This window comes from Podarcis liolepis (assembly GCF_965112155.1).
Source record: "Podarcis liolepis genome assembly, chromosome: Z".
NCBI lineage: Eukaryota > Metazoa > Chordata > Lepidosauria > Squamata > Lacertidae > Podarcis > Podarcis liolepis.
Genome location: NC_139570.1, coordinates 1,365,390 through 1,389,824, shown reverse-complemented (window position 1 = coordinate 1,389,824; position 24,435 = coordinate 1,365,390). Strand labels below are relative to the sequence as shown.

The following is a 24,435-nucleotide window of genomic DNA, read 5'->3' as shown; positions in this document are numbered from 1 at the left end:
CGCTGCTACGATCCTGGCAAGCCGCACGCCCCTCCCCCTCCGTCTGCGCCAGAAGGGAGACCCATTGAGTTCAATGAGAGCCTAAGGAACAGGTGAGGGGTGCGTGGGTGGGTGCGTGGGCGTTTGCCGGCGCGCCGTAGGCTGCAAAAATCTTCCATGCGCTTCCTCGCGAGTAAGCCTTCCTGGGACTTGTTTCCGAAGCCACGTGCATAGAATGGCTCTGACGGAGGCGGGGGAAAGTCTGCAGTTGCTCACCTGGGGGCAAGTCCCGTTGAAAACAACTGGTCTTACTTTTGAGCAGACGTGCGAGGGGAGAATGGAGCGGGCACCGTTAAACCCTGAAAGTAGGCGGAGGGTTGGATCCGCGCAGCCTGTCCCTGGTGAGGTGTTTGCAGAAGGAAGCCTGAATGAAGTCGACGCGGGGGGGGGGGTCGTGACGCGGGGGGGTCGTTTTCAGGTAGTAGGGTAGCCGCTCCCTACACCAAGAAGTCTTATTACAATGACAGAAAAGAAAATGAGCATTTATTGACACCACCAGCAGCTAAACATGTATCCTGCAACATGTTTAGGTTACAATTCTGTTTATTTCCTTTCGTGTTGGTTCCATGGCAGGCTGCCATCGAGCTTACTTCATTACAGCTAAGTGACATTATGGAACCCGGGGGACCAGAGTTCAAATCCCTGCTCAGCCAGGAAGCTCACTGGGCGACCTTGGACCAGTGTCTGAGCCTGACCTACCTCACAGGTTGTTGTGAGGATAGAATGAGGAGGAGGAGCTATAAATGCAATAAATAAAATTATTACCATTATTATTACCATCCAGCCTTCACTAGCACATCCCAGAGCAGCTTACGTCATTATATTCAGAATTAAGGACAGTTAAAACAGAGTTCAATCCCAGGAATAAGGTGGGCCCTGAAAACACACATCTCAGACTACAGGTAGCTGGAAATAAACTATTGCATCCCTTGGGACTTACTTCTGTGGAAATACATAATGCACAGGGCTGTACACTACAGTGGCACCTTGGGTTACAGACGCTTCAGGTTACATACACTTCAAGTTACAGACACCGCTAACCCAGAAATATTACCTCAGGTTAAGAACTTTGCTTCAGGATGAGAACAGAAATTGTGCTCTGGCGGCGCGGCAGCAGCAGGAGGCCCCATTAGCTAAAGTGGTGCTTCAGGTTAAGAACAGTTTCAGGTTAAGAACAGACCTCCAGAATTAATTAAGTTCTTTTTTTTTTTTTTGGAATGATATTTACTAAAATTTCAGAAACAAAAAATTACATAGTTAAAAATAAAAGAGACAAGGGAAAATATAGAACAAGGAAAAAACATACAAAATACAAAATATAGAAAAAAGTTAGAAAAAACACTTAAAAACAGATTAATCCTTCCATATCTTACATTTCATTTCCTTGCTTCCCTGACCTCGTCTCACCTCCCTTTTTTGTATTCCAGTTCAAGTGGTTAATTCAGCGATTCCTTTCCCTCTTTGTTTTTGTCTTAGTCCTTTAACTTAATATTTTATAGCTTTAGATTCTCACCTATTAACCGGCCATTTTTTCATACACCTTTATGACATTGCTGCTAGAACCACTTAGTTTCATTCTAACATCATTCTAACATTCATTAATTTTACAATGTTTCTGTAAATAGTCTTTAAATTTCTTCCAATCTTCTTCCACGACTCTTCTCCCTGGTCTCGGATTCTGCCAGTCATTTCCGCCAGTTCCATATAGTCCATCAGCTTCATCTGCCATTCTTCCAGGGTGGGTAGATCTTGTGTCTTCCAATACTTTGCAATGAGAATTCTTGCTGCTGTTGTGACATACATAAAGAAAATTCTATCCTTCTTTGACACCAATTGGCCAACAATGCCCAGGAGAAAGGCCTCTGGTTTCTTCAGGAAGGTATATTTAAATAGCTTTTTCATTTCATTATACATCATCTCCCAGAAAGCCTTAATCCTTGGGCACGTCCACCAAAGGTGAAAGAATGTACCTTCAGTTTCTTTGCATTTCCAACATTTATTATCGGGCAAATGATAAATTTTTGCAAGCTTGACTGGGGTCATGTACCACCTGTATATCATTTTCATAATATTCTCTCTTAAGGCATTGCATGCCGTAAACTTCATACCTGTGGTCCATAACTGTTCCCAGTCAGCCATCATTATGTTATGTCCAACATCTTATGCCCATTTAATCATAGCAGATTTCACCGTTTCATCCTGTGTATTCCATTTCAACAGCAAGTTATACATCTTTGACAAAATCTTAGTTTTGGGTTCTAACAGTTCTGTTTCTAATTTTGATTTTTCCACCTGGAAGCCAATTTTCTTGTCCGAATTGTATGCCTCCATTATCTGATAATAATGAAGCCAGTCTCACACTTTGTTTTTTAATTTCTCAAAACTCTGCAATTTCAGTCTATCTCCCTCTTGTTCCAAAATTTCCCAATATTTCGGCCATTTAACCTCCATATTGAGCTTTTTCTGAGCCTTCGCTTCCATCGGTGACAGCCACCTTGGAGTTTTATTTTCCAATAGGTCCTTATATCTTATCCAAACATTAAACAATGCTTTCCTGGCAATATGGTTTTTAAATGCTTTATGTGCTTTGACCTTATCATACCACAAGTATGCATGCCATCCAAATACATTATTAAAACCTTCTAAATCCAAAATGTCTACGTTTTCCAGAAGTAGCCATTCTTTCAACCAGCAAAAAGCTGCTGATTCATAATAAAGTTTAAGGTCTGGCAGGGCAAATCCACCTCTTTCCTTTACACCTGTTAGTATTTTAAATTTTATTCTAGGCTTCTTGCCCTGCCAGACAAATCTAGAGATATCTCTCTGCCACTTCTTAAAACAGTCCATTTTGTCCAAAATTTGCAATGTTTGAAACAAAAACAACATTCTAGGCAATACATTCATTTTTATTGCAGCAATACGGCCTAGCAGTGAAAGCTTTAAATTTGACCAGATTTCTAAGTCTTTTTTCACTTCAGTCCAACATTTTTCATAATTGTCTTTAAATAATTGTTTCATAATTGTCTTTAAATAAATTCCCATTCTCCTTCCCATTTGCCATAACAGTCTAGATAATACTCAAGGTCAGTCCCACGATCAGAGTTTGTTATGAAGTGGAAAATTCCCCTGGCCCAGTTGTTATTGTAACAATCTCAAACTTCCTCTAGGGGGACACAGTAACAGACAACAGTTGTTACTTTAAAATAAATGTCCTTTTTCTTTTAATCCCCCAACTCACAAAATAGACGACAGTTTTAATTTCAGTTATTTTCCAGTTACTTTGAAACCAGGGGAAGCCAGCCAGAAATATTGTATCTCACTTGTATCAGACTTGCAGAGTTAGCTGTCAAAAAGTACTTTCACCAACAGTGCATTTCACAGTACGGCATTCTATTTTTCATTGGCAGTCCGTTCCCAGGTTTAAGCGGTGGATTCTTAGCTTCCCTTTCTCTCTTTTTACAAGAAATTACAGTTCAGACCTTCCCCCCCCCCCTCCTCTCCTGCAGTCAAGGGGGGAAATCGCTTGTTTTAGATGATAGAACTATAGTCTTTTTCAAGTGTCTTTCAAGGCTTTAGCTTACAAGTTAATTGCTTTCCTCTATTTACAAAGAGTGGAGGGCAGACTTCCTGTTTATGCCTCTCCGTTTCGGTATCCAATTACTTCTTTTTTTCCTCCTTTATTTCCCAAATTAACCTACTCACAGATCGTTGTTTTGTAGCCAAATTGTCACAGGAAAAAGGTAGCGCTCTCCGGTAACGGTTGTGCGGCTTCGCTCCACGGAAGAAGCAATTGACTCACAGCACTGCGCCGCTTCCCCGCTTCACTCCGGAACCCGTAGTCGGGCTCCTTTGCAAGTTGGGGGGCACAAAAGGTGCCCGCCGAGTCCCACGGTCACAGGCTTCACCCGCCTGTGATTTTTGAAGGGTCCCCGCTTCGCCGTAGCAGTGCAGACCCGAGTCAGAGGGAATCCGCCATTTACCGATGGCGCCACCCCGGAAGTTCGAGAATTAATTAAGTTCTTAACCCGAGGTACCACTGTATTTGGTTCAAATTTATTAACTCACCTGTTTTTCACTCAGCTGTGTTTTGTAACAAGTTCATTTGTTTTTCAAACAGATGTGGCCCCATCTTTACCCTCGTGTGTGTGTGTGTGTGTGTGTGTGTTTTACTGGCAACTTTGACATTTTTGTGGTGCTGACACAACAGCTAAGGAACCAGATGCCTTTACAATAATAAACAGGTGTTACATTCAGTGGTGTGTCTTGTCTGTTATTTACTAACTCCATCAGATTTGCAATTTCTACACTCCTTCTATTGGAGGCTTATTAGTTATTATTAAGAAGGAGGGGGAGATTCCTGGTACTCCCAGCATTTCTTTGTTTTCCTGCAGGCCTGGGTTAAAAGTCAGTGACCCAAATGGATTTTGATGCAGATCTTTTCCGTGTGGCGATTTCTGATTGGCAGGTAAACCCATTCAAATTAATTGGTTGTCTTTGCACATGTGCATGCGTGCTTCCACAAACACACACACACATACCCCAAACATCAGTGGTGTTAGCATCTCATAGAATCCTAGAGTTGGAATAGACCACAAGGGCCATCGAGTCCAACCCCCTGCCAAGCAGGAAACACCATCAGAGCACTCCTGACATATGGTTGTCAAGCCTCTGCTTAAAGACCTCCAAAGAAGGAGACTCCACCACACTCCTTGGCAGCAAATTCCACTGTCAAACAGCTCTTACTGTCAGGAAGTTCTTCCTAATGTTTAGGTGGAATCTTCTTTCTCCTGGAATCTCCTGGAGCCCCGCCTCCCCTCCCATGATTGGCCATGCCCATTTTAAAAAAAGAAATAGATATAAACTTGCCTATAGCAATTTTAATAGAAAATATCCTGTCATGCCTAAACACATTTTCCTTCACTTTAAAGTTGCTATGATTCTATGATCTATTTCCTTACATTTTTAGAATTAAGGAGTAGCGATTTTTCCAAGGCATGGGGACAAAACACACACATTTTTCCCAGGCGAAAGGCTATCTTAAGAAATGTTGCAGCCCAAATGACACCCTTTCTCTCTCTTTTGAATAAATTTTATTAGGGTTTATAGAGAAAAATGCAAAACTTAATATCAAATATATTTTCCTCTTTTTTTATCCAAACTAAGACTTTGATTTAAATACAATAAAAATATAAAGAGAATGGAGGGAGAAATTATTAAAAACAAAGAAAGAGAGAAATAAAGAAAAATTAAAAAGAGGTTGAGAGAGAGAAAAATAAAATCCAGAAGGTAAGTCCACTGTATATAAACAAAATTCACTTCATCCACTCCAGTGTTATACCCAACAAAGCCACTTTTTATAAACAAACACCCTTTCTCCAAGTCAAGATGCAGAGCACCCATGGCCAACTGGGCTTCTTTCGCTGAGATGACTAGAGCGCCAGCGGCGGATAACTCATTCCGAATCTGACTGGACACGGGTTAAAGCTCAATGTCGAGCCTACAAAGCGGTGATAGCGACGGCAAAGAGGACTTTCTTCACCGCCTCTATTGCATCTGCAGAAAACAACAGCAGGAGACTCTTTCAGGTGGTTTGCCCCTGCTCCATCAGGGCCCAGTACAGGTCACATGATCTCCTGCAATGATTTTGCAAAGTTTTTTGCAGATAAAGTCACTCATATTCGGAAGGAGCTAGACACCACCATGGGAGCAGGGCTGGGGAGGGAGAGTGCTAGAGCCCTGTCTGGTCAAGTTGCATGGAATCAATTTCAATCCGTTATCCCCGAGGATGTGGACAGGCTGCTTGGACGCATGAAACCAACCACCTGTCTCCTTGATCCTTGCCCATCCTGGCTAATAAAAGCAAGCCGGGAAGGGCTGGGCGATGGGCTCTGCGGGGTGGTGAATGCTTCCCTCTGTGAGGGAACATTCCCAGATCCGCTGAAAGAGGCGGTCATTAAACCGCTTCTTAAAAAACCATCTTTAAACCCAGCCAGTATGGCCAACTATCGCCCAGTCTCAAATCTTCCATTCTTGGGCTGATTGAGCGAGTGGTTGCTGAACAACTCCAGGCACGCCTGGAGGATGCGGACCATTTGGATCCTCACCATGGGACCGAAACTGCCTTGGTCGCGCTGGTCGGTGATCTCTGGTGGGCTAGGGACAAAGGTGAGTTCTGCTTCCTAGTTCTGCTGGATCTCTCAGCGGCTTTTGACACCATCGACCAAAACATCCTTCTGGACCGTCTTGAGGGGCTGGGAGCTGGGGGCACTGTCATAAAGTGGTTCACCTCCTTCCTCCTGGGCCGTGTCCAGAACGTGGTGGTGGGGGATGAGTGTTCTGTCCTCTCCCCCATGCTTTTTAACATCTACATGCAGCCACTGGGAGAAATCATCAGGGGGTTTGGGCTGGGTGTTCATCAGTATGCGGATGATACCCAGCTCTACCTCTCTTTCAAATCAGAACCAGTGAAGGCAGTGAAGGTCCTGTGTGAACATCTGGAAATGGTTGGAGGATGGATGGCAGCTAACAGATTGAGTTTGAATCCTGACAAGACAGAAGTACTATTTTGGGGGGACAGGAGGCGGGTGGGTGTGGAGGACTCCCTAGTCCTGAATGGGGTAACTGTGCCCCTGAAGAACCAGGTGCGCAGCCTGGGAGTCATTTTGGACTCGCAGATGTCCAAGGAGGTGCAGGTCAATTCTGTGTCCAGGGCAACTGTTTACCAGCTCCATCTGGTACGCAGGCTGAGACCCTCCCTGCCCACAGACTGTCTCGCCAGAATGGTGCATGCTCTGGTTATCTCTCACTTGGACTACTGCAATGCGCTCTATGTGGGGCTACCTTTGAAGGTGACTCAGAAATTACAACTAATCCAGAATGCGGCAGCTAGACTGGTGACTGGGAGAGGCTGCCGAGACCACATAACACCGGTCCTGAAAGACCTACATTGGCTCCCAGTATGTTTCTGAGCACAATTCAAAGTGTTGTTGCTGACCTTTAAATGGCCTCAGGTCCTCTACCCCTAAACTGCCTCAGTCCAGTATACCCGAAGGAGCGTCTCCACCTGCCCTGTTCTGCCTGGACACTGAGGTCCAGTGCTGAGGGCCTTTTGGCGGTTCCCTCACTGCGAGAAGCCAAGTTACAGGGAACCACACAGAGGGCCTTCTCAGTAGTGGCACCTGCCCACCAGATGTCAAAGAAATAAACAACTATTTCACATTTAGAAGACATCTGAAGGCAGCCCTGTTTAGGGAAGCTTTTAAAGTTTGATGGACTATTGTATTTTAATATTTTGTTGGAAGCCTCCCAGAGTGACTGGGCCAGATGGGCAGGGTATAAATAAATAATAATAATTTGTTGTTGTTGTTGTTGTTGTTGTTGTTGTTAAAATGTGGCAGGAAGCCCCTCAAGCACCAGCTCCTGTCACTGGCAACAAAGATAGAGTTAAACAACTAACCAAGCACCTTGTCTACTTGTTGGACCAGGCCTGCCTTGCACCTCTGACCCTAGGGGAGCGAGTGACACTGTGATCTAGGCCACTGAGCCTCTTGGGCTTGCCAATCGTAAGGTTCCGTGGTTTGAAACCACACAATGGGGTGAGCTCCCGTTGCTCTGTCCCAGCTCCTGCCAACCTAGCAGTTCGAAAGCACACCAGTGCAAGTAGATAAATAGGTATCGCTGCAGCGGGAAGGTAAACGGCATTTCTGTGTGCTCTGGTTTCCGTCACGGTGTCCGATTGTGCCAGAAGCGGCTTAATAATGCTGGTTGCATGACCCGGAAAGCTGTCTGTGGCCAAAAATGTATAGATTGCTCTTGGAATGGCATGACCTGGAAAGCTGTCTGTGGACGCACACCAGCTCTCTCAGCCTAAAGCAAGATGAGCGCTGCACCCCTTAGTTGCCTTTGACTGGACTTAACCATCCAGGGGTCCTTTACCTTTTTACCTCTGACAGCCCACCCCACCCCCCAATCCAACAAGTAAGCACTGGCCTCACATCCCTTGGCCACATTCTGGAACGTGCAAATCAAACTCATCAATTTCCCAAACCTTTTGAAGGTTTAGGGTGTCTAGCTATGCTGGCTCACCCTTCACCACTGCCAGAGAGGAACATCATAATGGAGTGGCTCAGGAAACAGGTAGGATCTTGCAAGTCTCTCCTCCTTGACTCTTCTGCCTTTAACTCATGAGTAAAGAGACCAGCTGGTTAATAGAGGGCACTTTATCCCAGAGGAACGTCTCTGTGCTGCCTGAAAAGAGCAGTTGTTATGTGGGGCAAAGCTCCAGAAATCTGCTGAAACACCTTTGTCAGAGGAGGAAAAGGTACAGAAACTCTCCATACATAGGAAACTGCCTCCTAAAGAGTCAGACTGTCCTTCTAGCTAAGCATTGCCTACACTGGCTGGCAGCAGCTGTCCAGGTTTTCAGGCAGTGGGTCTCCCCCAGTCCTACTTGGAAACTTCTGCATGCTCAGCAGGTGCTCTACCATGGAGCTATAGCACCCCCCACTTCTCCCTCTCTCTTGTAAGCCAGATGTGACCCTCTAGAATAAGAGAACTGTAGAGCTGGAAGGGACCTTGAGGGTTATCCAGTCCAACTCCCTGCAACGACATTGCTGAACTGCAGCTCCTGTGGTCCCTGGTCACTGGCCATGCTGGCTGGGGCTAATGGGAGTTGGAGTCTAGAGGACCTCAGGCTCCCCACCGCTGCTCTAGCCCTGCCTATTCAGTCCCACTTCCCTTCCATCTCTGGCCACACTCTTTCTTAAGGAAACAGATATGAAGTCCCATTGAAGTAACATGTTTTGTAACATGCTTTGGCTGCCACTCTTCCTCTGGAAATGAAAGATAGGTCCCCCAACTCCCTTGGCAGACTAGATGCCATGCTCAATGCAATGCATATTTCCCCCAATGACTAATTGAATTCAAAGCAGCTGTGGAGCAGAAGAATGTTCAAGGAAGAAGGGGAGGAGGATGCTTGTTAACTTCCATATCCAAACTATTCTCCCTCTCCAGCAGCCTTTCACCCTGCAGGGGGAAAGAGATGCAAGCCCATGGGGGGAAAGATGAATGCACCTGAGCATCCTCACTGCTGCAAGACACAAAGAACACAGGTAACATTTTTAAACTTCTGGCATTTATACCGTGCGCCATTCCTCCCACAGCATCATTAAATCGATTGCTGACCAATTACCGTTTTCTCCCGGTTTGAGTATGGCCTTATGGGAAGGCCTTGGGCAAAGCACTAATTCCTGGCCTCAGTTTCTCAGCTGTATAACCCTGGGCAGGGGGAGAGGAGCTGACTTGCCTCACAGGGTCGTTGTGATGTTGAAACAATGACTTATGTATCTGGGAATTTTTTTACAAAGCGACAGAGACTTGGAAAAGTTTCTTCATTGTAGCTACTCGTTGTGTCTTACAGTTTACTGATCAGGTCTGCACCTGTTTTGCTTTGGAACAGCTGCTATTTTTCACAGGCTGTTCACTGAGCTCTGAGTGATACCGATGTTTTTTTTTAAAAAATATTATTTTCAGAAAAAGACAAGAATGCAAATCATAAAAGCAGTAACATGAGAGAAATTTCCAGGCCAGAACAACAAAACAAAGTAAAAGCAAACAGGATGTAAAACAAAGGTCTGGTTATTCTGCTTCTCTTCACAGGCTCCCAATGAAGCAGCAGAGAACTCCAAAGATACTGGGCCCTGATCTCTTTGCTGTTAAAGATGCTAGAAACTCACATACCTTGCTGGTGAATCTGCAGATTCTCTGGTTGTCGCTGCTGGTTCTCGGTATTTTCTTTTCATTGTTACAGGGAAGTGATGGTGCCCATTTGATATCTTTTCAGGTATAACACACACAAATATTCTGAACAATATGGGTGAGAGGGGGGATATCCCATTTGTCCTCCAAGTCCACTGGTGCTTTTAAACTCTATTCGTGAAACATAAGATGTGTGAAAGGCTTTAAAAACAAAACAATGCCTCACATTGGATCAGAAGTTGAAATCCTCCCCATTCATCTGACTGACTTGAACTGGTGCCACAGTGCCAGCCTTCTTGTTACTGGTCAGTGACTTCCTAAATGAACAAGTCACGGTACTTTCATCTTTTCTACCCAAGTGATCAGATGATATTAAAACCTATGTGCAATTTGGCAGGAAGCAGGGAGAAAGCGAGAGAGCAGCAGTCACTAGCAAACCTAAACTATTTATGTCAGGTTCTGCCAGGGCTACAAAAAGCTGGTTTTCATGTCACCAGAACAACACTTGGTTTCTCTCTCTCCCCTCCCCGCTCCCCCACTCCTCCTCCCCATTTTGGAATTAACAAAGTAAACTGATCTTCCTGCAGAATGTGTCATACAATTAGGATTGGGATAAACAGGTTTCTCAGTATGGCCTCTGTATCCTGGTGGGCTGAGGAGACAAAAGGACAAGGATGGGGAAGGAGGAGAGAGCAGGTTTCATCAAACAAAGCTTGCGTCTGTTTTCAGTGCCAGAGTCCAGATGCATGTATGAAATGGGGCGCTTCTTCTGGGATCAGATAGAACTCATGGGCATCCAATGAAGCTGAATGCTGAAAGTCTCAGGACAAGGAAAATAAGGCCCTTCTCCGCACAGTGCATGTTTAAACTTTGGAACTCACTGCCACTGGAGGCAGTGATAGCCACAAACTTGGATGGCTTTAAAGTGGATTGGACAAGATAATGGAGGCTGTCAATGGCTACTAGCCACAGTGATTGGAGGCGGCAATGCTTCTGAATGCCAGTTGCAGGAGGGAAGAGGGCTTTTGTCTTCGGGTGCTGCTTGCCAGTTTCCCACAAGGATCTGGGTGGCCACTGTGAGAACAGGATGCTGAAGAGAATATTCTTATAGGCAATGCATAGGAAGTATATACCAAGTTAGAACACTTGCTCATCTGGATCATTATGCTGTACTCTGACTGGCAGTGACTGCCCAGGGTTTCAACTGGAGTCATTTGCAGCCCCAGCTAGAGATGCTTCTGGGGAAGGAAAGCAAAAGGAGGCCCTACCACTGAGCTATGGTGGTACCTTTCAGTGAGCCAGATGATTATCAGAGGATAGGTACTTATAGCAGCTATTACCAGAGCAGCTCAATGCCTTTATACTGAGATACACACACACACACACACACACACACAGAGAGAGAGAGAGAGAGAGAGAGAGAGAGAGAGAGAGACTGTCCAGCCACTGCTTGCTCCACCCACCCACCACACCTACCCCCTTGCAAACCACCCTTCCTCCACACCCAACCAAGCCCTAACAACTTGCCCAAAGTCCCATCCGTTTTTTAAAGGAGGGGGGAGCAGTTTGCTAAGCTGCCTTGTAAAGTGTGTCCTCCCCCTGTTAAGCAGCTTGCCTAGGGCACCTGCCCCATGCTGATTCCTTGCTTCTCTTCCTGTTTGCCTGCTGTTCATCACAGAACGTGCTGAGAACCTTACATTTCTATCTATATAGGAAGATATACTTGCGATTCAAGACAACACTTTTTGCATCTGATGAAGTGAACTATAGTCCATGGAAGTTTGTTGTGCCGTTGGTTTTTAAGGTGCAAAACAAACAAACAAACAAACAAACAAAAACAGCCTGCACACCCCTCTCCGTTGTTTTTTGCTGAAAGTAGACCTGCCATGGAATCTTTTCTGGAAGTTCCACCTACAGAAACACTGAACTGCTCTTGTGTACCAGGTCGTAAGAATAAACAACATGAAAGGGTGGCTGTCTTCATTCTGTTTGTGAGCTTTCCACAAGATGGGCTTTCATTTGGTATGATCCAGCGAAGCATTTGTGAAGAGGACATGCCAGTCTCTTCACCACCAATTTCATGGAGATGAAATTGGCACGAGGCTGCCTGTCTGAAAGAACAAAGGAGCGGCCTCTGTCCAGTGGACAGCACATTCTTTTTCCCTTCAGGCAACTACACAATTAGTTACAACCCAGACCTATGCATGCTTACTGAGAAGCACCCATTAAGTTGAATTGGACTTGCTCTAGGTTGTGGAATGGCTGTAGCACAGGATTAGAGCACCTGGTTTGCCTGCAGAAGGTCTTGGGTACAATCCATGGGGCCTCCAGGCAGGATTCCCTGTCTGCCACTGCCAGTCAGTGCAGGGAATACTGAGCATGATGGAGCAATGGTCTGACTCTATAAGGCAGCTCCCTGCATTCCTATGTCTTAAGGGAAAGCCATCTGTTTTGCATGCAGAAGCTCCCTTGCTCAACTTCTGATGTCACCAAGTCAGGCTGGGAAAGACCCATAGCTGAATCCAGTACTGAGCTTAGTGAACTGATGCTCTGACTCCATATAACTGAGTATCCTCTGTTTCTAAAGGAAGGACTAAAGCTCAGTGAAAAAGCATCTGTAGGGCAGCCATATTTCAAGAAGTAAAAATCCAAACACCCACAAAGTTGTTGAGTTCCAGGGCAAACCGCTGCCTCCCCCCTGGATGTCACTTCCACCTTTGAAATTCTGGTAGCACCCAGACATAGGGCAGCCACAGAGGTCCATGATTCAATCCCCAGGATCTCTGCAGTTGCCCTTCTCTGAAACCCTGGAGAGCTGTTGGCAGTCACTAAACTAGAGTTAGTCACTGAATTAGTGGACCAATGCTTTGATGCAATATAAGGCAGTTTCTTAAGAACTGTGGACTCTGCGTGTATGTGCACACACACAGTTTTCATGTCTGTACGGAAAACACATTTAAAAGACTTTGAGCCAGACATGCTGGTGGACACACAACCATAACCACAGCCCTGCACAGTCAGACTAAAGTAGGCCTGTTTTGCTCAGCATGCTGATACCTCAGAATGCCTCTGCAGGTGTGAACAAGAATTTATAGGGTGCTAGGATTCCCCTTCTAATTTCTGGGTGTCAGATGCTGGATTTAGCATATTAAAATCCAACCCAGGAGCCAGCTTGCTAATGGCCTGCTAAAGATGGGTGCATTAGGGTGACAAAGGGTTTGACTCTGTGCCAGACAACAAAGTTAGTTACAGAGACAAAGGCCTTTGAAGGAGAGTTTTAGTGTTTCTGCTGGGATGTGAGTTCAGGGAGAAGTGGCAGTCTGTAAAATGCAGTAAGCTGGAGCACAGGGCCAGACAGATGTCAATTTGAATCCAAGGCTGCAGCAAAGGAGAAACAAAAACCTTTTGTTGTTCTGATGCTGTGAGCCCCTCCATCATAGGCTCAGGTCACATATATGTATAAATAAACCATATATCATAAAGACTCCACAGGCTCTGCTGTCCTTCATTTCCAAACGGAAACATGACCCTGGGTGAGTGCCTGGAAGCCCCGGAATCTTGCACCACTCAGAGACTGGGGTGGTGTGCAACAGGATGCGTCAGCCCCACTGATACAAGCGGGTCTTAAGTGAGTTGTGATGCATTTGTTTTCAATAGGAATAAAACACAGCTCACCTTCTTTGAACTGGAGCCTCTGTGAGTATACATGCACTGGGAGACCTCTGACCAAAGTCATCCTAGGAAGGATTGGACTTTGATCTGGGCTGAATTTACTGCATGACCTTTGACATCTCTCTCAGTCTCAGTCCCCCACCTGCAAAATTGGGATAACTACACCAAAGGACCTTACAGAGTTGTTGCGAGGATTACTGAGATCAGTGCATGCGAAGGACTCTGAACAATGAACATGTCTTATTTACTGATAATAAAATATATATGAGGCGTAGTACCTGGTGTCAGAAGAGCACCTGTACAACTGTAGTGTACAGCTTTTAAAGAAAAAAACACAATGAATCTCAAGCAAGCAATAATTCAAAAAATGATAAGAAATCTTTCTTTTTTTAAATAAGGAACTAAAAACCACGAAGCAATTCAATACACATCTAAATCATCCCAGAGGGAAATGCCAAGGAGGAAACAGAACTTCACTAGAACAAATATTAATTTTATAATATGTCACAATAGGTGTTTTGGTAAACATTCCTCATTAGCTGTTCCTTTATAGCAGAGGACCAATCTGCAGGAATCAGCAAGCAAGCCCTTTCACACTATGGGCACAAGCACGGCCACCTGTTGCTTGCCACTGATCAGTTGGCTGTTAAGGCACAAGAGCAAGTTAGGCCTGATTTCCCCCCCCCCGTAAGTTGGCAACCCTGCATAGAAAAATTTCCATCCTGGACAGCTTTGAATACCACCCAGTGCATACATATTCTGAACCCATTTGACCACTGTCTGCTCCCTGCAGCTTTCTGGGAAAGGCACTCCAGCAAATGGGTTTGAGTCCCTTGTTGGGCAAAGGATTCCTTCACTGCAGGGTGTTAAACTCAATAGCCCTCATTGTCCCTTCCAACTCCACAGTTCTATGATTCTAAGAAATATTGGAAGTGACACAAATCTGCACAGCACCTCCATATTTGTCTCTGCCACCACCCCTTTGGCCAGCCTCCCCCAACTCTCCTGCCCCACAGATGGTTACAACTGATGGGACAGCTGAAGTCCAAGCCATCCCAAGGGTACCAGTTTAGGGGAGGCTGCTGGAAGCCATCTCTTTTCAGAATGTCAGATATTTTTGCTTCTCCGTCATCTGCAGATTATGAAGATTCCCAACGCCTAACCGCCCACCCTCCTTTCAGTTAAACTGATTTAAGTTTTCAGTGAGAAGCATAGCCTGTAGCAGGGGGGTCTGAAGGTTTGTTGCTTCTTGGGGGTTTGGGGGGGTTGGTGTGTGTGTTTAAAGGCTGGACTGGTGGGTGGACGGCTTATTGTTTTCCTCAGTCCTGCTCAAAAGCTCTTCTCTGCTTCATTGGCAGCTTTTACGCTCCTGTGTGGGGACAAACTGAGCTCCAAGTTCTCATGAAGTTAAGGCTGCAAAGCCCTTCAGAGAGAGAGAAAGAGCGAAGCCTTTCAGCCTCCTGGCCTGCCAACTTTGAGTGAGCCCTGCTTTCTCAGCTCCACAACCATCCCAGCCTTTCTTCCCAGGGACAATGTGAATTTTAAAGACAGCCCAGCAGGGTGTAGTACATTTTTCATTCCAAAGAGAGGAGATAAAAAGGGAGGGCGAGAGGAAGTGGGTGGGGGTGCTGACAAGGGGGGGGGGAGAGAATCATGCAAGGCAGCTTGCTATTCGTGGCTTGATACAAGCTAGGAGGGAGGGAGAGATACAGGATTACCAGAAAACCTGAATAACACAAAGGGGTTGGGGTTTGGTTTTGTTTTTGCTTGGGAGCTGAGCAGATCACCAAATCAAGGCGAGAGAGAGCCAGTCTGCTGAAGCGAGATGTTGGTGGCTCCAGGAGAAATGGAATGGGTTCCCCATGAGCCAAGCAAAGTGGGTGTGGGGCTCCATCCTGGCTCTTGTGGCTGATTCAGCCCTGGGTCACCAAACAGAAAAGCCCTGATGGATTGGAAGCTGGACATCTCTGCTGCTCAGCAGCCAACCAGATGCCTCCGAGAAGCAGAGCCCGTAGGCTGCAGACTCTCTTCCAGAGGACGTTCCAGCACCTGGTATTGAGAGGCCAGTTTCCACACTCCATTTTCGACCCTCCATCCTGGTTCAAAGAGACCTTACAGCTGAGCAGAAACACTCAGAAGGAGTGTGGTCAGAAAGAGAGAACTGGAGGGCTTTTGAATGGAAGCTAAACTTAAACCTTGCAAGTGTGGGGAACAAAACTGAGACCAGGGAAGTATTGGTCCTCTCCAGGTTCTGTCTTTCTCTCTCTCTCTCTCCCCCCCCCCCCCGCCCCTGCATTTTCATCCGCTAGCTATGCTCTTGCATTCCTCCTCCACTGGCATTCTTCAGAAAACAATGCTGGCTCATTCAGCATGAACGCTGATGGCCATTCTCAACAATCCTGCTTGTGCCATTTTGTTAGAGGATTGTGTCATGCTCTCAGGCTTCTGCTGCTGCTACTGGATGGCCACAGATTGTCCCCACCCCACACCCCACTGACACAGCAAGTTGATCCAAGGCAGGCCAGCTACAGTGTTGCTGGGTAATAACCTCCCTCCAATATCTAACTTTTCCTTGGGTCTTTTTGCCAGTCAGGAGTGATTCTCTCAGTTGCGTTCTCTCTCTCTCCACTCTCTGGACATGCAATTTTCACGTGGAATTCAGTCAGGTTGTGCATCCACAGCAGTGGTCAGAGGAGGAGTGACTGATGGGAGGAGCAAAGAGAGAAGAAACCCCATGGTGCATTTGCAGCAGCAAAACTGGACACCTTCATCTGCCCCAGCTGCAACAAAACATGTCTCTCCTCTATCAGTCTCTCCAGCCACAGCAGGCGCTGCAGCTCTCCAATGGTTTGACTTTACCTCCAAAGGTGCACTCCTCCATTGTGTCCCAAGAGACAGGTGGATGCCAACTGCCTTAAATTCAGTCACATGCTGGTAAATTCAGGTTAAGAACACAAGAAGAGCCTGTTGGGTCAGGACAGTGGCCCACATAGTCCAACATCCTGTTCTCACAGTAGCTGATCAGATGCCCATTATGGGAAGCCTGAGAGCAGGACCCAAACACAGGAGCACTGTCTCCCCTCCTGCAGTTTCCAGCAGCTGATATTCGAAATATTGCTGCCTCTGACCATGGAGGAAGAGCATAGCCACTAACCCGCTCATCCATGAATATGTCTAATCCTCTTTTAAAGCCATCTAAGTTGGAGGCCATTGCTGTCTCCTGTGGGAGTGTGTTCCACAGTTTAAGTATGCACTGTGTGAAGAAGTTATTTCTTTTGTTATGCAATTATAGCTGATTGGAAGCTTTTGCGCAGCAAACCCACGTCCCCGAAAGATTGGACTTCTTGCAGTAATGAAAGGGATGTGAAAACAACCTGGAACGTTGCTTTGATGCAAGTTCATTTTCCTTTCTAACAAACAAATCAGAAACAATGCTCATTAAGTAGCCAACGCCATCTAACCTTCCTGCAAACAAATGAGGATGAATGCCCAATAAACAGGTCATCTGGAAACACCCCTCCCCCTCTCTTCTGCTTTCCAAACCAACTGTTTTGGTACCAGAGGCAAAAGCTGCAACCCTAGTCACACAGCGGACAGTTTTGGAAACTGTATCCTACAAAGAAGCTGGTGCTTCTTGAAATCTGGAAGTGCTGGCCATTTGGGAGTGAGGTGTTGGGCAACACTATGTGTAAGGGTTCACGTCAAACGGCAGAGGTCCTTGGAGGCAGGCAGGCAGGCAGAGGGATAACTAAACCTCTTTAGCTCCCACACTGAAGCCCTAGGAAGGAACTAGAGTTAGTTAGTACTCCTAACAGCAGTCTACACACCACCCTAATAAAACTACAAGTTACAGGGTTCTTTGGGAGGCTGGCCTGGCAATCTGCTTTAGGTGACAGTGACCTGCTTCAGCCATTACCATGAGTTTGGGGATGGCAGGATAGATGAAGGCAGGAAGACAGGCTCCATTGCCATCTGGATGTGTCTCCCACTATTCATAAAAACTCTAGGACTTCCTGGGCCTAAAAGGTGGCAGAGGGAGGGCCTGAATCTCCAGGCAAGACTCGGGGTGGGGGGTGTCTGCCTCCCCCTGCCCCTCTCCTCTCCTCTTCTTCTCCAGGGCTCAGCACTGGTAGGGAACACAGAAGAACCATCACCAGGGCCCACCTCACGACACCATCAGGACCCGCCCCGTCACATCATCAGGGGTTAGCCCTAGGTCTCACATTTCGGCCCTGAAATCTCAGGGTCTGGGATGCTCCTGACCTGGCAACCCAACAATACCAGCTGTGTGAGGAGGGCCGGCCCCGCAATGAGTCTGAACCAGGTAACTGCATGGCAAAGTGCAGAACTGGACCGTAACCTTTATCATAGATGTTGTGTATTGAGTCAAAGGATTTTATATTTGTATTATTGTTGTCTGTATTTGCATTAGGGTAAAGTAACTGCCTTTTGGTTCCAGAGGGTACAGCTACTATTGGTTCATTTAAGCTGCTGTATTTGGATCCTCTGTCTTATTGGTTCCCTCCAAAAGGCAGGACTGTGATTGCCTGATATTGTTCCCTCCAAAATGTATCCTTTTTAGCTAGTCCCCTGTCCCTATAAATGTAGCTTTCCCCTCCTCAGTCTTGAGTCTTGTTTGCTTTAATAAAGAAGTGTTACTAGAGAACTGTCTCCAGCATGTTATGTCAAGAGAGCTGAAATCACAAACCCCACGTCACAACACTTGTCCTGGCTTTTTAAAACTAGATGAGGCTCACTGCCCAGGGAGCAAACTGGTTGTGGTGCCTCTGCCTCTGGTGGTGGAGAGGGTGGTGTGGAGATTGATCATCATTCTAGAGCCACTACAATCTGTGTTCAGACCTGGTTTCAAAACTGAATTAAACTTGGTTACCCTGCTGGAGTCTGACCAAGCTGCGGGAGGCAGTGGAAGACAGGGGTGCCTGGTGTGCTCTGGTCCATGGGGTCACGAAGAGTCGGACACGACTAAATGACTAAACAACCCTGATGGATTACCTTTATCATGAGAAGGACAGGAGGAGTGAGACCCTGTTACTTCTGTTTGATATCTCAGTGACTTTTGGTCCCACCGATCATCGTATCCTCCTGTTTAGTAAGATGGGCATCAGAGGCACTGCATTCCAGTGGTGCCATTCTTACCTTCAAGGATGTGTCCATAGAGTAGCACCAGGTGAGTGTTCCTCAGCCCCCTGCCATTTCTGATATGGGGTTCCGCAGCCTGCTATTCTCTCCCCAGTGCTATTTAATATCTGTATGAAGCTGCTGAGTATGGTCATTAGGAGTTTTGGAGCAAGGAGAAGCAGACTATCGATGGCTCCTGGCCACAAGGGCTCCACTCTGCCCCCACAATTGGAGGCAGCAATGCTTCTGAATAGCAGTTGCTGGAAGCCACAGGAGGGGAGAAGAGGGCCTTGTGCTTGGGTCCTGCTTGCGGGTTTCCCATGGGCATCTGGTTGGCTACTGTGAGAACAGGATGCTGGGATAGATGAGCCCCTGGCCTGATCCAACAGGCTCTTCTTTATGTCCTTATATTCTCCTGCACTGCTTGAGCACTTCCTAGAGGCAGCTGTTGGCCAATGTGGGGAAGGGGATGACTCTGTCTTGATAGACCAGTGCACTGTAGCAGGGTCCAGTTGCCCTCTTCTCACTCTCCTCCAACAAAAAAACAGATGCACACTGACTGACTGACTGACTGACGGATGGACTAGGTGTGCATATATGCTTGTTGGGTGGGTGGGACTGGACATCCTGCTCAGGGCCTTTTGCAATGCATGCTGGGGAAAGTAGGCACAATTTGGGTTTTACCTCTGACTCGCCACGGCTTCCCTGCAGCCCCAGCCCACTGCCTTCCCCACAGGTGTACGTGCTGCAGGGGGCAGAGAAAGAAGGGCGGAGAAGAAAAACCCTTTCAGGGCCTCTGCTGGCTCCACCTGCAGGCATCGTCCTGAGAGGCTTCTTTCAAATCCTTCTTTGTGAGAGCCATTCAGAGCTGTGCATGAGTTAATCACTTCTTTTGCTTCTCTTGCTGTAGATCAGGTTACTGTCCTTAACAGCAGGATTCTGAAAGGCGAGAGGGATGGTGGTGGAGGAGGAGGAGGAGAAAGAGGAGGAGGAAGAGGAAGAGGAGGAATCTGCCGGCTGCCACCTCCATTTTTCTGTCTCCTGCTTGAGCTGGGTTAACTGTTATTGCTAAATGGAAGGAAGTAGAAACCTCAGGCCAATGTGGTTTTGCAGGACTATCTGTCTGACCTCAGGATTTTCCTGAGCCCACGCCCATCCCTGTGTCCTTCTTCAAACCCTTCCATTATTTTTTGCCTGTCTGAAATGTGTCCTTCAACTCTGATAATGGACAGTGGCCCACTTTAAACACTTCCTGAAGATCCCTCAATTTAAGTAGGCATTAGGTCCATCGCTATGCACTATTTTATTATTTGTTGAAATTTAATCTAAGGTTTTGTTGATGGTATCTCCATTTTTACTGATGCATTTATTTGCAATTTTGGCTTTAAATGCTTCAGATACATTTTTCTTAAAAAATAAATAAAAATGTAATGGCGCTGTGGTCTAACCCACTGAGCCTCTTTGGTTTGCTGATCAGAAAGTTGGTGGTTTGAATCCCCACGACGGAATGAGCTCCCATTGCTCTGTCCCAGCTCCTGCCTACCTAGCAGTTCAAAAGCATGCCAATGCAAGTAGATAAATAGGTATCACTGCAGTGGGAAGGTAAACGGCATTTCCGTGTGCTCTGGTTTCTGTCATGGTGTCCTGTTGTACCAGAAGCGGTTTAGTCATGCTGGCCACATGACCCAGAAAGCTGTCTGTGGACAAATGCCAGCTCCCTCAGCCTGAAAGCAAGATGAGTGCCACAACCCCAGAGTCACCTTTGACTGGACTTAGCCATCCAGGGGTCATTTACCTACCTTTTACCTTATGTAAACCGCTCAGGGGTTTTGCGTGCTAATTGGCATATAATATTGTTTATGATGAGGGAGAGGGAGGTGTGTGTGTATTTAGAAACCTCTTGACTTCTGCATGGGTGGAATGCAGCCAGTTGTGGAAATGTAAGAGTCACACAAATTGCTCCACCCATTTTTGCCTCAGGCCCTGCCTACCAGCGTTATGCAGCCCCAGATGATTGCCCATGAGCTGTGGTGGCTCCTGGCCTGTAATGGTTCTGCTCTTCTGCTCCAGAGGTTAGAATTCCCACACAGTTTGGGGAACCTGTGATTTATCTCTGACATTTCCCTCTACTAAGTGACTGCATCACAAAATGGGGAACAGCAGCTTTTCTTGTTACAGGTAGGTAGCCGTGTTGGTCTGCCGTAGTCGAAACAAAATAAAAAATTCCTTCCAGTAGCACCTTAGAGACCAACTAAGTTTGTTATTGGTATGAACGTTCGTGTGCATGCACACTTCTTCATGAAAGCTCATAACAGTAGCAAACTTAGCTGGTCTATAAAGTGCTACTGGAAGGAATTTTTTATTTTGTTTCAGCAGCTTTTCTTGTTTGCTTCTCTGGGGGTGAGGAGAGTTATTAGATGAGTTATTAGAGACAACCTCTGTGGGGTTGACACCAAATTGGGAGCAGTAGCTAAAGCCTCAGAAGACAGAATCTGGGTTCTATATGACCTTAACAGACCTTAACTGGGCCAAAACTAACAAAATGAATTTCAAGAGGGAGAAATGTAAAGTTCTGCACTCAGGCAGGAAGAACCAGCTACACAAATATAAGACAAGGGACAGCTGGCTTATTAATAGTACATGTGAAAAGGATCTATGAGTCTTAGTAGACCACAAGCTTCACATGAGTTCACAGAGTGATGCAGCAGCAAAAAAAGCAAATGCTCTTCCAGGCTGCATCAGCAGAAGTCTTGTGTCCGGAAAAGGGAAGTCATAGTCACACACTATTCTGCCTTAGTTAGACCCATGGGTGTAGCCAGGATTTTTGTTAGGGGAGGGGCACAACCTCAGTTAGCTATGCATTTTTATTGATTTAGGGGGGCAGTTGCCCCTCCCTGCCCCGCCTTGGCTATGCCCATGGCTCAGACCCCACCTAGAATTTGTTGTTGTTTAGTCGTTTAGTCGTGTCTGACTCTTCGTGACCCCCTGGACTAGAGCACGCCAGGCCCTCCTGTCTTCCACTGCCTCCCGCAGTTTGGTCAAACTCATCTTGGCCACTTCGAGAACACTATCCAACCATCTCATCCTCTGTCATCCCCTTCTCCTTGTGCCCTCCATCTTTCCCAACATCAGGGTCTTTTCCAGGGAATACTGGGAATACTGTGAATATAGAATAGTGTGTCCAATTCTGGGCACTACTATTTAAGAAGGATGTTGACAAGCTGGAAGGTGAACAGAGGAGGGCGACCAAGATGATCCAGGGTCTGGAAACTGAGCCTTATGAGGAATGGTTGAGGGAGCTGGGTATGTTTAGCCTGTAAAAGAGGAGACTGAGAGGAGATTTCCTCAGATATCGCAAGGGCTGTCACATGGAAGATGGAGCAAGCTTGTTTACTCTTGTTCTGAAGAGTAGGACTTCAACCAATGGCTTCAAGCTATGAGAAAGAAGATTCTGACCAACAGCAGAAACGGTCTCCCTCAGGAGATGCTGGACTCTCCTTCCTTGGAAGTTTTTAGGCAGAGATTGGATGGCCATCTGTCATGGATGCTTTAGCTGAGATACCTGCATTGCAAGGGGACTGGATGACCTTGGGATCCCTTCCAACTCTATGATTCTACGAATCTGTAACAATGGCAGAAAGATTGAGATGTGTTTGTTGACTCTACTTCTGGTGCAGCTTGCAACTGTTTTTTTTTTTTTTAATGGATTCATCTGCATTCAGAATTGTCATTCACACAATGTAGAACCTGGGTGTTGCCATAGGTTTGGCCACATGCAGAGAGCATCTTAGTTTAATATCCAGGAACTGGAACTTTGACGCATGTTGGCGACTACCATTCCCTTCAGTTGCTTTCCAGGATGAGAACACATTAGCTTCTGGAGGGGGGTTTTTTGGATCTCCAAAAGGTCCACCAGATTGCAATAAACAACAACAAAACCTTTCCAAACCTTGAGAAACTGGGAAATGTATGCAAATGTCTGGCCTTTGTAGATTATCAGGTAAGTGCTTTGGAAGTGGCTAGAGCTTGCATTTCTATTCCTTTAATTCCTTCCTGTTGCAGTGTGTTGAGTCACAGAATAGCAAACAGAGTTTATTGGTGGGGTGGGGAATTTTGTTGTCATGATATCACTGCCACAGCATCTGCTGTTCAGCCTTTTAGTTTATGAGGTGGGCCCAGAATAAATTTGCAGAATTATAGTTTGCTTGGCTCAGGATCCTTAGAGAAATAAGCCTGGTAAATTCTAGACCCTAGCTATTTTGTCTGTCTCAGGAGACAATGGTGGAGTACGTCTTCAGGTGTGAAGTCAGATCACTGGAGAGTTACGACGCCTGCTGTAGCTGTAGAGACTGGTGTGGTAGAGAGGTGTTTGGTTGCAGCCGGGGCAGAGGAAGGCGTCCAGTTGTGCTGATACAGGTGCACCAGGGCGTTTCTTTCTGCGCTCCTCCCAGCAGTCATTCCTCCTCTGGTCACTGCTGTGGATACCCAACCTGTCTCCAGGCACTGTGGTCATCTACAAGGGATTTCCACACAGCTAGGTTGATGTTGCCAGCCTTCATGTCTTGTTTTTAGTACAGAATTTTTGTTACTATTTCATATGTCACATGTTTACTTATTTATCTGTGAGCCAGTGCTGCAGACTGTAGTAGTTAAAAGTGTTTGGTTAGGACCAGAGGAATTTGAGTTTGAAAGCCACGTTAGCTCACTGTGTGACCTTTGGCCAGTGACTTTGTCAGGCTCAGAGGATGAAATTGTTGTGGAAATAATAATATATGCCAACCTGAGCCCCTTAATTGGATTTAACTAATTAATTTAACACATTTTTTTCTTCAAAAAAAGCATGATGGAAGGGAAATAAGCCCACACATGTCCACATGGGGTTGCCCTTGAAGACAGTCTAGAATTTGCAACTGGTGCAGAATGTGGCAGACAGATAGCTGGTAGGTTCTGCTGCTTTGGATGCATAATACACCTGTTGTGAAATATTTGAAGCAGTTGCCGGTTTGATACTGGGTCCAATTTAAGGTGCTTCTGTGGATGTAAAAAGTCCTAGGCTTTTAAAGGGTGTTTTTGCTTAGTTTTTCTTGTTAAAATTGAATGTCTGTTTGCTGCCCTGGGTCCTGAGGGTGGGGGAAGGGCAGGTTAAAAAGCCAATAAATAACTAATGGTGTACCCATCCAAAACACAAGATTCCTGCATTGCACGGGGTTGGGCCAAATGAATCTTGTGGTCCCTTCCAGCTCTGTGATTCTACAACATTTTGAAAAATTGTGTGTTTTGTGCATCTGCAACTGGTCTGCCCCGCCTCCTTCCTGGCATGACTCATATTAATGCCTGAAGGAAAGAGTTCCTCCTTGTGGAGCAACTCACCCTCCTGGGGCTCAGCTTCCCCATCCTCATCCCCTTCCCTCCAGCTGTTTGCATTGAGCTCCTTTGCATTGAGCCCCTGCTAAGGAAGGCCCAGACACCTCCTCACCAAGGCTGAAAGCTCTGAAATGCCACTGTGCTTTGGAGCCACCTCCCCCTCAGAGGACATTTGGGCAACCTGGTGATCCACATGCCAACTGTGTCCCTTGGTCAGTGAAGTACCCGAGGTCTGCCTCCTTCTCCTTCACTTTGCTTGATACTAAGATCGTCTGCATCTCCTGTGACCCTTGATGTCTTGTGGGCTCTCCAGAGTCCCTGGAAGCAGAGGGCCAGAATGGACATGGCCTTAAATGATCTGTGTCCTTAGCAGGTATTGGGAGATCATTGTTGGTTGGGTGATTCTTGGGATGCTAGCAAGTTCTGATGCTGCACATCTGACAAAAGCCATTCCATTTGAACCTG

At 46.3% G+C, this 24,435-nt stretch overlaps 1 long non-coding RNA gene across 1 annotated transcript; it reads left to right on the top strand.

The window, feature by feature from the left end:
• Window positions 1-4,051: 4,051 nt before the first annotated feature.
• LOC310698884 lies at window positions 4,052-9,739 on the top strand. Its single transcript, XR_014521774.1, has 4 exons — window positions 4,052-4,280; window positions 4,431-4,504; window positions 9,052-9,149; window positions 9,697-9,739. It is a non-coding gene; the product is annotated as an uncharacterized lncRNA (long non-coding RNA).
• The last annotated feature ends 14,696 nt before the right edge of the window (window positions 9,740-24,435 follow it).